Consider the following 16594-nt stretch of genomic DNA (forward strand, 5'->3'; position numbering starts at 1 on the left):
ATGAATTAAACGTTAAAACAATGCACCTTAATCGATAATGATCCTTACTTTTACCGTTATAATCGAAGCCATCAAACAATACTGGGCTATTTGGGTGAAAAATAATCCAAGCGTAAGATAAGCATACACAGAGCCGCTTACAAAGACCATTCATAGACAGCATACTAAACCCAGTGTAGCGGAATTCGTTATGGCGTTATCATTCTCAACGTCATTCGTTATGGCGTTATCATTCTCAACGTCATCTCGAATGCATCCAGCATTTGGTGCAGGTATCGCGTTGGGATGTATACCCTCAACGCATACCATGAGTCTCGAGGTTTTGGCAGGCGTACTCCCACTAAAAGATCGCTTCAATTTATTATCTCTTCGGTTCTTCATCCGATGTAAGGTCATGAACCCATTGGTGATCGGAAATTTTGAGCAGCTGATCGGGCTAAATTTTCATTCTGGATTCATGACTTCATATCATGAATTCATCTCCATGCAGGTTGATCCTTCTTCGTATATTCCCAACCGTGTTTGTTTTCCTGACTACATCAATTCCTCTGTACATTTTGATCTGTTCATGAAGGAGAAAATCCATGGAATTCCAGATTATCATCGATCGGGGATCGTTCCTACGATCTTCAATGCAAAATATGGGCGTATCAATTGTGATAATATGTACTTTACTGATGGGTCCTCTATGAATGAGTCCACAGGATTTGGAGTGTTCAACGAATTTTTTAGCACCTCCCACAGTCTTCAGAATCCTTGCTCAGTGTATATTGCTGAATTGGCAGCAATACACTGGGCGCTGGACAGCGTCGCCTCACGACCTGTTGAACACTATTACATTGTAACGGATAGTCTTAGCTCTGTCGAAGCTATCCGTTCAGTGAGGCCGGAAAAGCACTCGCCGTACTTCCTTGAGAGAATACGAGAAATTTTGAGTGCTTTAACCAGACTCTGTTATGTCATTACCTTTGTCTGGGTCCCCTCACATTGCTCAATTCCGGGTAATGAGAGGGCTGACTCATTGGCAAAGGTAGGTGCAATTGAAGGCGATATTTATCAGCGTCAAATCGCCTTCAATGAATTTTATTCTTTAGTCCGTAAAAATACCATCGTTAACTGGCAACGTAAGTGGAACGAAGATGAATTGGGTCGGTGGCTTCACTCGATTATCCCTAAGGTTAGCCTCAAACCATGGTTCAAAAGTCTGGACTTGAGTCGGGACTTTATTCGCACCTTCTCTCGACTCATGTCCAATCACTGTTCGTTAGACGCGCTACTCTTTCGTTTTAATCTTGCCGATGGCAATATCTGTGCTTGTGGCCAAGGTTACCACGACATCGAACACGTTGTTTGGTCGTGCGAGGTGTATCTTGTTGCCAGATCGAATTTAGAAAACTCTCTTCGGGCTAGAGGAAGACAGCCCAATGTGCCGGTGAGAGATGTGTTGGCTCGGTTAGACCTTGATTACATGTCCCAAATATACGTCTTCTTAAAAGTTATCGATCTTCGTGTGTGATTGTCCTTATATCCTTATATTTTCCTTTTCCTTTTCCTTCGCGAGAAATTAAATCCCTTCTTACTAACAATAGAATAAGGTGAAATGTAAATACATATTAGATATAAGATAGGCTTAAGAATTGAGTATGATGAATGTAAGTGCGAATGTGAGTGTGAACATTGTCAACATATCCTTATATCCCTTCCTTTTCCTGAAAAAAATGTCACCCTTCTAAACTCGAGCAAACCGCGAGTAATCGGTTCTCTACTTCATTAACACTAGAATTAATGAAAAATGATTATATATACTTGTAACAATACAGATAGGAGTTTGGCTCCTTTAAACTTATGTAACTGAGCCTGTAAAAATAAACAATTTAATAAAAAAAAAAAAGCATTTGGTGCAGCGAGGAAATTCGATGAAATTGATCGAGTTTCTTGTGTTGAAATGGTCAACATTGTGTTCAACTTATTGATTTCAGTCTCAATGGCATTTTTTTTTATCTGTATTATAGTGATTTTCAACTCATTTGGCTGGTTCGTCACTTTTTACTTCCATTTTTGGAAGAATGTCGGGAGTAAGAATTGAACTCGTGACCTTTAGCGTGAGAGGCATGGATGTTACCACTACGCCAGATCGCCTCCAGCTCAATGGCATTCTCACAGCCACTGATTGGGAACACCATGTAAAGAAAGGCATGAATCCGAAATTTCCAACCACTATCTGCACTGTATCAATAGCCGTAAGCAGAAAGAATTATGTAGTAGTGCTTTCATCAATCCCCGGCAGAAAAAGGGCAGCAGTAATAATTTTTCTCTGAAAAATGATAACGCAATGATGAACGAAGTTACAGGCAAATTTTTTTTGTGCGGGGGATAGGGACCTCACAAAAAAAGTCGCATAAAAAATCGTTCATAACTTCACCAGCAGCTTTAAAAAACCGTGTTCGGTGCACATTTAAAAAATTTTTTTTTGTGCGGTAGATAGGGACCGCATAAAGAAAATTTCCCCCAAGAAAATAGCTCAAATCCTCGCCATCCACCGTTTAATTTCCTTTCGTTTCCCTGCTTTGCGATGGGATACTTTGCCTTTTCGGTTGCACGTGGCTGTTTTGTGCTTTTGTTGCATGTCGAAACGTGTTGCTGTTAGAAATCATGTCATGCAAAAACTGAGAAAAATTTAGAGCATTTGATGAGAGAAGGGGAATGATTTCAGAAGTGGATAATTGAGACGCAAATATGCTTTTTCGCACTGAAATGTCAAATATGCTTCTTTTCATACACCGCACAAAAAAAATCGCACAAAAAAACCGCACAACAAGAGAAAACGCATAAAAAAATAGCACAAAAAAAAGTTCGCACAAAAACAGGTTTTACTGTACTAGCACACAAATAACACTGTACCAATATACTATTATTCGTTGGAGCACTAGTGTATATTGCAGAGCATTATGAAGCACTTCATAATTTTCTAACGCTCTGTATCGAGCTGGTTTCAAGATCCGCCGCAAACCCATTTGGAACGAGATGCCTCCTGTATTATGTATGGATGAAATAAAGAAAAAAATCACCAATGTAATATAAGGTAATTACCAATACCGAACACAATTATCAATTTTTATCATCAATAAAAACATGTTACTTTAATATAGAGAAAACATATATGAAATGGAAAAGGTAATTTTATTTCATAAATTTTATTTTCTGAATGTTTATTCAACCCAATGCGAATTTTAATTGGACTAACAACACCTAACACTATATGTAGAGCATATGGGAAATAACTTTTTCAAATATTTCTTCACTTTTCCAATTTTTTCTCGCCGCATGAACTTTCCCTAGGTAAAAATGAACACATCAAAACAGACAGCTTAATTCGAACGACCCGTTCTCGAGTGGGAACACACCTTGGTTTTTATTTATGAAAATTGAAATAAATCGTTTCATATATGAAGTCATTTTAACACAACTGCTACCATATACAATTTTACACTTACACTTGTGCTAAATTCTTCACAATACACGATCGGTCATTGATATGAAATTTCACGAAGCAACCAACATTAAAGTTCCAAATTTAAATTTTATTTGCTAGAATTAATCGTATCATAAGGCTTGAATTATTATCATGAAGCATGGAATGATCTCCATCACATTCAGTATATCACCTCGAGCCTTCGAAATTGTATAATTTATCATGAAAATTGCAGTAAACGACCCGAATAAAGAGAACAACATCGGCAGACTTCCAAAACGATAATCATAATCTAATACGTTGAAACCAATCAAACGGCTGACTTGGAAATTTTGCTGAAAATTTTGTTCGAACTTCTCTGCTGCTGAAATCGGCGATCCTGCCATAATGGCATTTCCTCCGGTTCTAACGAGGAAACATACCAGTACCACTTGGGATGAGCGCCAGAGCGATACCTCCCAGCTCGACACAATTGGCTAACAATGTATTCTCGAGAAAATACGGGTAGAATTTGAGATGACTCCTGTTAGAATTATTTACGAAGGACTGTGATTAATGGCCTGATCTATAATTTGTCCAGATAATGAAAGTAAGCGCGGGTTTTTTTCTGATGACCATTTTCTGTCTAATTTGTTTTTCTCCTGCATCATTGGAGTTGTCGACCATCGGAGAACCTTTTGACCTTTTGAAAGTCATCAGCTGAGTAAGGTAAGACAACGAACACAGTAGCCAAGTTTTAAGTCAAACTTGCGAATAAACGTTCAACAAAACACCCATTTGTTCGCAAAAAGTGACGTGATGCGTTTTTTAATTGAATCAAAATAACAAGAATTCATAAAACTCCTTCAGCCAACTTTTAATCGTTAATATTTATAAAACAGACAGATTATTTCATAAAAAATTATCATAGTCATGATTATTCAGTAAAAAATATTAGGCTGTCAAAAAAGTCCTGCGGTATTTTTTTTGAATTTTCATTTGTTCATAAAATTAGTTACAATAATCTGTTTTACGTCAAATATGCGTCGTTTTGTTCGATGACTTGTTCCCAACGAGATGCCAACTTTTGTGGCTAACTTCTGACTACCTAGCTCGTTCGCCATGGACAAAAACAGGTGGTAGTCACTTGGTGCAAGGTCCGGACTATACGGCGGATGCAAAAGAACCTCCCATCCGAGATCCCGGAGCTTCTGGCGCGTCACCAAAGAAGTGTGTGGCCTGGCGTTGTCCTGATGGAAGACAATGCGGCCTCTGTTTATCAAAGATGGCCTCTTCTTCATGAGTGCTACCTTCAAGCGGTCCAGTTGTTGGCAGTACAGGTCCGAATTGAGCGTTTGGCCATAGGGAAGCAGCTCATAATAGATTATTCCTTGACAATCCCACCAAACACACAGCAGAACCTTCCTGACCGTTAATGAGGGCTTGGCCACCGTCTGAGCCGCTTCAGCGGGCTTCGACCACGACCGTTTGCGCTTCACGTTGTCGTAAGTGACCCACTTTTCATCGCCAGTCACCATCCGCTTCAGAAACGGGTCGATTTTGTTGCGATTCACATGCGTCGATACGGTCAAAGATGTTTTTTGCGTCAACGTGTGTGGCACCCATACATCGAGCTTCTTTGTGAATCCAAGCTTCTTCAAATGGTTAATAACGGTTTGATGACTTATCCCCAGCTCTTGGCCGATGCAACGGCTGCTACTATGCCGGTCTTTCTCGGCTAATTCAGCGATTTTGTCGCCATTTTCGACGACAGGCCTTCCGGAGCGTGGCGCATCTTCGACGACCTCTACACCAGAACGAAAACGTTAAAACCATCGTTGGGCGGTGGAAATGGAAACTGTATCGGGTCCATAAACTGCACAAATTTTATTGGCAGCTTGAGATGTATTTTTGTCTTTGTCATAGTAGTACTGTAAAATATGTCGGATTTTCTCTTTATTTTGCTCCATATTTGCGACACTATAACTCACGAACGACTTAACCAAACAAAGCACTGTCAAGGATATTATAGCGCGCAAAAATACCTTTCCAACAAGCTATAGTATGACTCGATACAATGAATACAACTAAAACTACGCGCTTACAACGACACCTCGCGGAAATACCGCAGGACTTTTTTGACAGCCTAATATAAAAAAACGCGTTTCTCTGAGTAGTGTTGGTGGTTACGTCAACTATGCATGTTTGCCAGTATTGAATACAATATATTGCAAAATACAGTAGAACCCCGATTATCCGCGAAATTGAGTTAATTCAAGAAAAATAAAATGTTGTTTTTAGTGATACATGCGTAGAAATATTTCCTATGAATCATCTTTGCGACCTGTTAAGAAATGTTTGAGTTATAACTATTCCTTCGAAATCTTTCAATTTCAGTGTTTAGATTATCATTTTACTCCCCCATATATTTTTGTTAGAAAATATCTAGCTCTACGTCAAACCAGGGAGGTCCATAATTATGTTAGAAAAGGTAGACAAAATCAGGCTATATTTTGTATAATCTGTGGTAGACAAAATATAACCTGCTGTGTTCATCAAAGCATGGGCCTTGTCCCCACCATTGTCAGCAACATTGATCTTTGTTGGCACCTTCCTCCAGTCACTGATCTCCGTTTTATCCAGGATCTCTGTTATCCTGAACGCTACGAACTGCTTGTAGTTCCATGGATCTGCTCGTATCCAGTTAAGGACTGTAGCTGAATCACTCCATAAGATTTTACGCTTGATGCGTACCGTGTTCTACCTCGTTCCTTGCGGCTAACAAACTACAGCGTACTTTTCCGCGGCCCAGAATCCGAAAGTACGCTGCGGCAGCATCTGCGGAATTACTAGCATCAACGAAGACGTGCGGTTCAAGCGAATCGTATGTTTCCGGTTGGTATCCGGGAAAGTAGCACCTGGGTACTTTCACTGTATTAAGCTTTCCTAATAGTTTTGCATACCGCTCCCATTGAGGTACGATATTCGCCGGTAACGGTTCATCCAACCAATTCCGGATCTCCACACGTCTTGGACTATTGTCTCACCATGCACCACAAACGGAGCGACCATCCCCAACGGGTCGAAAACGCTCATAACTAAGCTCAGCAATTGACATTTAATTGGCACTATGGACTCTTCCAGTAGACGTTGTAAATCATTACGGAAAGCCGACGAGAATACGAAGACATCTTCTTGTGGCCGCCATACCATTATCCATCGTGATGCTCTTTACTGACTTCGTGTTCTGCTCACCGATTCGCAGTAACACCTCTGTAGAGTTGAACATCCAATGCCGAATAACGAATCCTGCCTTTTCATGAACTTGTTTGACGTCCAGAGCTAGCTGAACAGCTTGCTCGATCGTATCGACGCTGTCCAGATAATCATCCACATAATGGTTTTCCTGTATTGCATGTGATGCCTCCGGATATTCTGCCGCATACTCACGCGCATTCAAATTCTTCACGAACTACGTTGAACTTGGTGAACACGTTGACCCAAATATAGCAACATCCATGACGTGCACTTCCATCGGGTCAGATGGACTGTCCCGCCGAAGGAACCATTGGGCTGTACGGTCCTGCATTGTGATGAGCACTTGATGGAACATTTCCATGATATCACCACTTATAGTGATTTTCCTTTGTCGATACCGACACAAGATACCATGTAGAGATGTTAGTAGATCCGGTCCTTTCAGTAGTCGCTAAAACCAGGTTGGACGGAGTTCAACGATACCCCTTGTATAGACGCAGCAGCGTCCAAGACAATCCTAATTTTATCAGGTTTCTTGGGGTTCACTACGACACTTAATGGTAAAAACCACGTCCTCTTGGGATCCATCTCATTCAGCTCACATGTAGTTGCCCTGTGTGCGTACCCTTTGGATACGTAGTCAGCCATTTGTAGCCGAACGTTGTCGTATAAGTCTGGTGATTTAAGGAGCTCGGCCATGGGTCTGCTATCGGGAAACATGACATTATCGAATCTCCACAAAAGCCCAGTTTCGAATCTGCCGGTTTCAATTCTGTTCGTTGTGGCTTGAAGAATCTTCTGAGCGCGCATGTCGTCGGCCGATTCATTCGTCTGAGTCACCGCAACGCCAATGCTTTCCATAGAGAAAAAACTCCAACAAACTCCAACAGTTCATGTAACTCGTCGTCTCGTGATTTTGTACGAATATGCAGAACTCGCTGTGAAGATGTACCTGCTTTATCCCCAGAACGACCATACAGAACCCAGTCCAACCTGGTTTTAGCGACTACTGGGTCGTGCTCGCGGCCCTCCCTCAGCTTCAGTGTGGTCTTCAACCTGGTATTATCCAGTCCTATCAATAAACCGGGAACGGCTTCGTTGTAGCTTTGAACTGGCAGCCCTTTCATGTACGGGTATTTGCTCTGCAATTCCTCGAAATTTAAAGATGGCGTGGTAGCTCGAGGTGGTTTGCACTCTGCGAATGCTAAATTGTTTGTCCATACTCAATCCTGAATTGTTCAGTTAAACTTGCTGGGATTCTGCTTCCGCGCCGGCGGGAACGTGTTAAATATAAATTAAACCAGTATTGGGTCTCAAAATTAAAAAAAAAACAATTTTGGGAAATATATTTTTTTTGTACCGCGCAACACTGTTAAAGTTTTGAAAAAGTATTTTTTCTCGATACTCCATAGTAAGATGCACTTTCAGTAATTTTTTTTTCAAATTTTTATCTCGCTATTGAAAATGGCGTGCAAAAATTTGAAAGGTACGTTTTTCTCCATAGATTATGTGGTGAACCACACAGGGGTTCAAAAAATAGGAAAAATTGCTCATTTGGTACCCTATAAAATGTTTTCCATAGAGCTGGTGATTTGATTTAGCACACTTTTTACTTCCTTACCCAGTCAGGTCGTTTCAAATAAATTTTTAGTATACTCAAAATCATTCCAGAACGTCTATGATAGCCGCATTATAACGCATTACAATAGTTGCATTATTACACAAATAACCAAACCAACATAGAACATAGTTTATCAATTGCTTGGAAATCCAATTACGCGGCAGCACTGACAAAATAATCGCATAATTCCGCGAGAATTCAGTACGCGGACGTCCCACATTCTCTCTCAAATTCTGGAGAATTCTCCCGAGCATACAGTGTTGAAGTGAGCCAATCACCCACATCATCACCGCCAGCAAGAGCATCTATAATATAGTGAAAATCTTGGGAAAAGCGAATTCAGTTCGTGTCGGAATTTCGGACCATGAACAGTTCAGCATCATTATCATCTCGTCGCAGTTGGGACCGAACGTAGGCTCAAGTGTGATCACAAAGAGCGCGCGCGATTTCGTAAATTGTTTTTCGGTTGTTTCGTTGAATTTTTTGGTTCGATTGACAACACAAGAGACAGTAATAAATACACCCTATCATTGCGGGGGAAATTCTTTCTACGCCATTGGAATGTCTGACCTGTTACTTCCTCGCTGGGTGTGATGAGACGACCAGTCAACAACATAATCGCTATCAATAGTGCCGGAGAGACACAGCGAAAACAACGCATCTTGACACGGATGTGAACAAGTCGTATTCGTTTGTCTGTTTTTTTATGAGTTTCCTCTCGTTTCAAAATAATGACTACGATTTGATTTCATCGTCGGAATGTCCGGGCGTTTTATAAATGAATGTTTTGTTTTCTCAGATGACAGAGTATTTTGCGTTGAATCAAAGATAAGCGTACAGTTTGATTGAAGTGAAAAAGGGGAGTCTCTGGCGGAAAAGTGCAACTTCAACGGGGGAGGCTGGATTACAACGTTTTCAATTCGCGAGGAATTCGCCTCAGGCTGTGTGGAAAATGAGAAAAGCTGGACAAGAAGATTATTTTAAAGTGATAGCAGCTTTAAACAACAAGAAAAGTGAAAATTTGAAGTTGTAGTCTTATTTTTCTTTTCGTTCGCTGTCGCCTGAAGTGGTGAGCAATCGTCGTGTTGTGGTTGTGTTGGTGCGTACGTGGAAAAGGACGGAAAAAGGATCACATAACCAGGAGCCGCTCCGTCCCGACAGTCTTGCGACTCATGGGCTCAGGTCCAGTGCCCATGTGTTGGTAAGGACTAGCCGTGTGAGTCTCATGCTAGAGCACTGATACCAGTGCATAAAATTTTCCGCGTTTACTATTTGTTGCTGCTCAATTTATTGTTGTTGCTATCACTGTAGCTTTATTGGTAGTGGTAGTGGTGAAAATAGCAACTCAATGGATATCCTCGTCAGTATATAGCATGTAAAAAAAACCTTCGGTTCAACGTGTACAGAAAACTATAGTGTATCAACCGGGAGTAGGCTTTATTATCATCATCAACAGATTATCAAAGCGAGGGTGCGCGTGTTAGAAGCTTATTTGATTTACTCGTATCTCGCACCACAGCTTCCCTTGCGGTTAACGTGCAATCTGATATGAGAGTACGCGGGAGATGTGCAGGCAATCTGATCGAATGCCCAGACACCACCACCCAGACGTAACATCTTTAACAGGTAAATTGTCTATCAACATTAAGTATCTTATCGTAATTTAAGTATATGACTGAGTCCCTCATATTCAGGAGTTATAGGTATTCATTGCCTAACAGAAGCATTTCCTCGCTGTTTCGTATCTATCGATTTTTTTATTAGACTCGTTTTCTCTTTGCACTGCTTTATATCGGGAGCTGCGGTTTCTGTTGCTTCGGATTCCTATTAAAACATAACGCAGGTCCTCTCACCGTCGCCTTTTGTCGCCATTCGATGCGTATATCCAATTTGCTGGGTTTGTCGAGAAACGAGAGAACGCCGGCATATGTGAAGCTACTGAAGAAGTAAATATGATAATTAGACGACGTAATTTGAAGCCTTCTCCAAGGATGGCCTCGGACGAAACCACATTAAGGCAATTACTTATAATTACGTTCGTTTCTGTTCTGCACTGTATATCAGTTTCTGGAAAACTGATGTCCAGTACACCTATTCTTCCAGGGATTGTCTTTGCACTGAGCTGCGGTTTATGATATTCTATGTCTGACAACTGAGGAACTGGGTAGTCTAGTGACTGTGGTAGTTTATAGAAGCAGTTTATCAAGTATCAATATATTTCGTAAACAAAAACAGTTTTGATAGCTGAACATACAAATTTTGATACAACCTCTTTTTATGTCGATCGCTTTGTCGAGGCGATTCCTGAACCTAAAGCATTCCTTGCGAACGTCATCGTGCAAAACTGCCACGTCCGTTGTATGACTGACTTCAGGACTTTATCAGTGGGTAAGATGTTTTACAGGCAATGTGCTCGGTTTGGATATTCAGAGGGGTTGTGTTCCGGGCCACTGTTTTGAAATGAATCTTACGACAAAAGCTACATATTTTCCATCAGCCAACCTTCAGTCCAATTTAATGTAGGACAAGGTGTCCCATCTTGCTGTAGAACAACGTGTTGTTGAGATTTTTTCAAATTATTAACATTAAGTATTGATTTGAAAACATGGATATTGGCACAGGAGGCATTTTCAAATTATTAGACGCCACTTCGAAACCATTACTCCAGCAAAATTCGTTTTCATTTCATTTGAAACTTCAATTTTACTTACTTCTTCTTTAGAGATGATATGAGCCGATCTATGTGGCTATTGGACCCAGAATCGTTGCTGGAATATGTTTTTTCTGAATAACTACCACTTCGATTGTGTCACTCTCTACTACACTCTCTACTCTCTACTAACGAATTTCATGCCATAGACCATTGGCATCAATCTCGTTTTTTTTCAAATTCTCGAAAAAATTATGTGATTTCCTTACAATTTCCAACAAGTCATCCATACAGCGGAAGATGACCACTTTTACAAGGAAAAAGTTTTTCTAACAACAAATTTTTCATGTTTTTTAATTACAACTAATTCTACTTTTTTTAAAGTCAAGATAGCGATTCGTTATGTCCCTTCCTCTCTCCGATAAAAAAATTGTCATTCTACTAACCTCGAGTCGTCCGCGAGTGATCAGTTCCCCATTCTATTGAGCAATAATCAAAATTGTAAATATGCTTTGGAACTAAAATTAGATATACAATTTGACGCCTTTAAACTTATGTAACTGAGCCTGTAGAAATAAACGATTGATAATAAAAAGGTAGCGAAAAGATAGTGTTCGACAAAGTTTCAGATCTTATTATAATATGAACTTTTGTCGAAGACGTCAACTTCCATTCTTTTTTAGTTTTTGGAGTATATGGCATTTTTGTTTGGAGGCTCCTTAAATATGTTTTACCCGTATCTCTTTTGTATGTAAATTTTCGCGTTTGACATGTTCCTGACATTTTTTTCGCATTAAAAAAAATTGCGGAACATTTCAATCGCAGTAATTTACACATAAATTACTAAATAGTCATCCATACATCGAAAGAAGGGTAAAATAATTAAAATAAAAATTATAAGAGGTTGTGTTCAAGATACGACCGCATTGTTGACGTAGAACTACGTTGTAGTTTGATTCAAGTCGCTTGTTTATAACTGGGGATATTATTTTAAAATGCTACGAAAATTTGAAATAACCATTCTACCAGGTCGCCCTGAAATGTTTTTTTTTACTGTAGAATCATTTCACGATAATTGTTTGATGAGCTCGTAGCTCGTTTTTCTTGTGCTCGTAGAACAATACATGCTCGAGATAGTCGCAGCTGTCATCCTTAGTGGAGAAAGTTTTGCTACTGGCAAGCGAAACCAAATCAAATACAAAATTCCAGAACAATATATACATATATTTACTTCAAACATTAAAAAGAAAAGTTAATCGATGGAGCCTTGAGTGTAAAATTGAACGCATTTTCGCTTGATGCCCTCCATCAAAGTCTTTACAGTGTAATCCGGTACCAGTTTCTCAGTTTTTTTTCCATTTTCTTAACATGTCCTTCTCGTCTTTGACTGTCTTCTTGCTCTTCCGAAGTTCCCGCTTCATTATTGCCCAGTACTGCTCCACCGGGCGCAGCACCGGACAGTTTGGCGGGTTCATGTCCTTTGGAACAAAATGGACAGAATTGGCCTCATACCACTTCAGGACACTTTTAGAATAGTGGCATGATGACAAATCTGGCCAAAATAGCGGAGCTTCGTCGTGCTGCTGCAAGAACGGCAAAAGGCGCTTCTCGAGGCACTCAGATTTGTAGATCTCGCCATTTACTGTGCCCTTTGTCACGAAAGGCTCACTCCTCAGTCCGCAAGAGCAGATGGCCTGCCAAACGAGATATTTGGAGGCGAACTTCGACATTTTCTTCTTCTTAAATTTGTCGTCCACATCGAACTTGCTCTTGCCGGTGAAAAAATCCATCCCCGGAATTTGCTTAGAATCGGCCTTTATATATGTTTCGTCATCCATCACACAGCAGCCATATTTCGTCAACATCTTGTCGTAGAGCTTCCGTGTTTTAGCCGTCGATTGTTGCCGCTAATCGCGGTTTGGGAAGTTCTGTACCTTGTATGTATGTAGTCCAGCTTTCTTCTTTGCATTCTGGACGTAGCTCTGCGACATGCCGATCTTTTTAGCCAAATCACGGCTTGAGACGTTGGGATTATCTTTAATCATCCGCTTCATCTTTCCCTCCGTCTTTTTGTCCTCCGGTCCCGGTTTTCTTCCAGCTCCTTTGCCGTGGTCCAACGTCAACCGCTCCTGGAACCGCTTCAACACTCTGGAGACGGTTGAATGGTAAATGTTCAACATTTTTCCCAACTGCCGGTGCGACAGGTCAGGAAATTCCAGGTGTTTGGAAAGAATTTGTTCTCTCGACTCGCGTTGGTTCACCTCCATTTTCGTTGAATCGAAAAACACGACTTCGAGTTTGACAGCATGTAGACAATACACATCAATGAGAAAGTGTGCAAAATTTGGTTGATTTTTACCCAATGGTAAAAAAGTTATGCCCTGTTGAATGTGTCGCAAAAATTTCGTGTTCGCCCTTTTAATAAGCGAAAAAAATTCTATCTGCATGCGAACCCAAATAAATTAATGACTTATTATTAATGACCCTCCCGCTATCTCCCCTCTTTGTTTATATTTATCAATACAAATGGGGTTCCAGCGTAGCGAATATACACTATTTTTACGTACGGGTTATGAATCACACACGTACGCACACAAATATCCATATATCGATGACTTGAAGCAACTAAATATACACACACTTATCTCTGTTTTGCACTCGTCTCAACAGAAGCCATTTCTGTTAGTATTGCCAGTCTAGATTAGCTTAGCTGTCATTCTTTGTGAAGAGAGTTTTCGTACTTTTCCTATGCGAAACCAAATCACTGACAAAATTCCAGAACATTTTTTTCTTGGTGAGCTGACGATAGCCTAGCTTGATGATTCCCCACGCAATTGTGTAGCTCAAAACATTAATGCAATGGCATCAGTTTGATGTAATGATTGCAATGCCAGAGACATCAGCGAATGAGTAATTTGGTCGCGTCCACTGCTCAGTCCGAAACGAAGACATATGATGGCGCAAACAAGGAAGAACAATGTTCATGTTCATGATGTTCATTTTTTCGTATCTAGAACGATACTGAAAGTTTGCCTTTCCTTCCTTTGCTTGTTGAATTGAAGAGACTTTAAACATCTTCAGTTCATTCGCATCTAGCCTTAAAAAAGGCTCTTAGAAAACTCTACTTTTTCCTCATATTACTCCTCCACCCCCATTGCCTTAAGAAAACCATTCGGTCCCTCGCCGTCCAGCTCGCCCAGCAACGGTGTTGTCCAGTCGGTGTCCTCACGAAGAATTAGGTTTGCCTCAGCAAGATCCACTATTTATACTCTAGGCAAATATTCCCCTTCGTTCTACTTCTTTTCCTTTGTTCACGGAGACTTTACATCTTACGATTTTTCACTTCGTTGCTCGTCGATAAGTTGCTCGTTATTGACAGATATGTTCGGGAAACCACACAGATGGGCAGAACAAATGTATGAGAAAATGGGAATGCTTCCAATTTTCATCAATTTAAACCATATACAGACTATGGGATTGTAATGTATAGCATATCAAACGAATCTTGGGGAATTTCCGATTCGTTTGGTACGTAAATCGCCAGAATCCGTTCACGACAAAATAGTTATTAACGTTAACTTTATTTCATTAAAAACGCGATATGTTTTCTTATTTGGCACCCTTAATGAAAGACGTAGTTCTACGTCAAAAGTACAGCCTGTACATTCCAGCGAACGTTGAAAACGATAGTGCTGAGAGTGACATTGTTTATCATAATGCTTCATGAAATTGTAAAAATGATTTTGATGGTACTTTGAGAATCTTTCACACAGAAACGAATATAAGAGCTCAACCATCAATGCATATTGCCGTCCTGATTATCCATAAATTTATTCCGACGGATTAAAAAACCACTACCTTACGCAAAGCTTTACGTTAATGATTTCATTCCAGGGTTTTGTATAAACAATGTGAGAATACTACCGTTATACCAGGAAAGAAAAAAGCCCACAGGGAAAGATAATGGCTGGTATCCATAATCAGTGGAATGCTCATTCACGATTTTTTTTCCTTTCAACAAAATGCGGAAAGTTCACAATACTTCGAATAGCATTGGCAAAAATATTCCAGCATCGGGCACAAGCTGGAAGAGAATGCGATGCGAAATTTTCATCTTCCCATTAGATAAGCAATGGGAAAGCAGTTGCCGGGATAATTTCGTTGGGGAGGAGGGTGTATTAAAATCGATCAAATCAAACTCAACCGTCCGAGCTTTGTCTCCATTGTTTGGCCTGCTTATAGGTATAGGGGCTATTCGTTCTCGTTTATAGGGCTCTTCCTGCAGAGCTCTTGATTTTGGAGTGGCACATGCCTTCCAATGCACAGCTTTTGAACGACTTGTAGTGATTGTTTTTACATGAACCTTTGTATCCATCACGCTTGTGGCACGATTCCCCACTCCGACGCCCGTTCCCATCGACAAAGCTGTGAGGACCATAGTACATCGATGTTTGCCGAGTGGAAAATTTCACCAAAGTCCTTCAAGATTCTTCAGCGATCAACAATATTAGAATAGTATGCCATAGATGGGAACAGATTTTCTATGTGTACATGAAATGAAGTTAAAATTCTAAGGAAGATCTTTGCTGAACTTGTGGTACATCATTCCTTGTGCTGCTGTGTAAATGGTTCAAACCACTCCAAGCTACGAATAGTAACTGAAAGATGCCTGTGAAGTGTGTACTAGGGTGCCAATAAAAATGGTCGTCTCGAATTTCAAAAAGTTACCACACAAAAAATGTTCACCACCTCGAAAAAACACCCTATGCCAAATTTCAGCTCAATCGGACTTAAGGGAGAGTAGCGCAAAGCGGTCAAAGTTTGAGTTTTTTGAAAATCGAAAAATCACCCAAGGGGGAGTAAAGAAAAATGGAGTTTTCGATTTTGTTTATGCCAAATGTCTTAAAATTGCATGAAACGTCGAGATCTAGTGTCATCGGAATTTTTTTTTGTCATAAATCGGCATTCTGGGTTTTTTTTCGGAGTACGAAACGAAAAGTATGTTTTTGGGTGCCAATAAAAATAGTTATATCGATTTTTCATTCGGAACTTGCTACGAAATATTGATTTGCACGATAATATACCCTATGCAAAATATTAGCTCATTCGGACTTCATTTACTGGTGTCACAAACGTTAAAATTTGAGTTTTTTTGAAAAACGAAAAATTACCGAAAATCGAGGTTTTCAAAAAACAAGCTTGATGCCAAATGTCTTAAAATTGCATTAATCATAGAAATTTTATCTCGAAATTTTTTTTTGTCAAAAAAAAATGTTTTTTTGGCACTTGGTCGTTTTTCCACCTGAAAAATCGTTTTTTGACAAAAAATATTTTTTTTAGATAGCTGTAAATCTCGACGTGTCATGCAATTTTAAGGCATTTGGCATCGGTTTTCAAAAAATTCAAATTTTAACGTTTGTGACACCAGTAAATGAAGTCCGAATGAGCTTATATTTTGCATAGGGTATATTATCGTGCAAATCAATATTTCTTAGCAAGTTCCGAATGAAAAATCGAGATAGCTATTTTTATTGGCACCCAAAACCATACTTTTCGTTTCGTATTCCGAAAAAAAACCCAGAATGCCGATTTTTGACAAAAATTTTTTTTTGAG

General features: G+C 39.9%; 1 protein-coding gene across 1 annotated transcript in view; it reads left to right on the forward strand.

The window, feature by feature from the left end:
- Positions 1-8683: 8683 nt before the first annotated feature.
- Positions 8684-16594, forward strand: part of LOC129775690 (uncharacterized) — a 177348-nt gene continuing 169437 nt past the window's right edge. The window contains 1 exon segment of the mRNA XM_055780705.1: positions 8684-9956. The gene's annotated coding sequence lies outside the window, so the exon portion shown is untranslated.

Source organism: Toxorhynchites rutilus, chromosome 3, assembly GCF_029784135.1.
Source record: "Toxorhynchites rutilus septentrionalis strain SRP chromosome 3, ASM2978413v1, whole genome shotgun sequence".
Taxonomy (NCBI): Eukaryota; Metazoa; Arthropoda; class Insecta; order Diptera; family Culicidae; genus Toxorhynchites; species Toxorhynchites rutilus.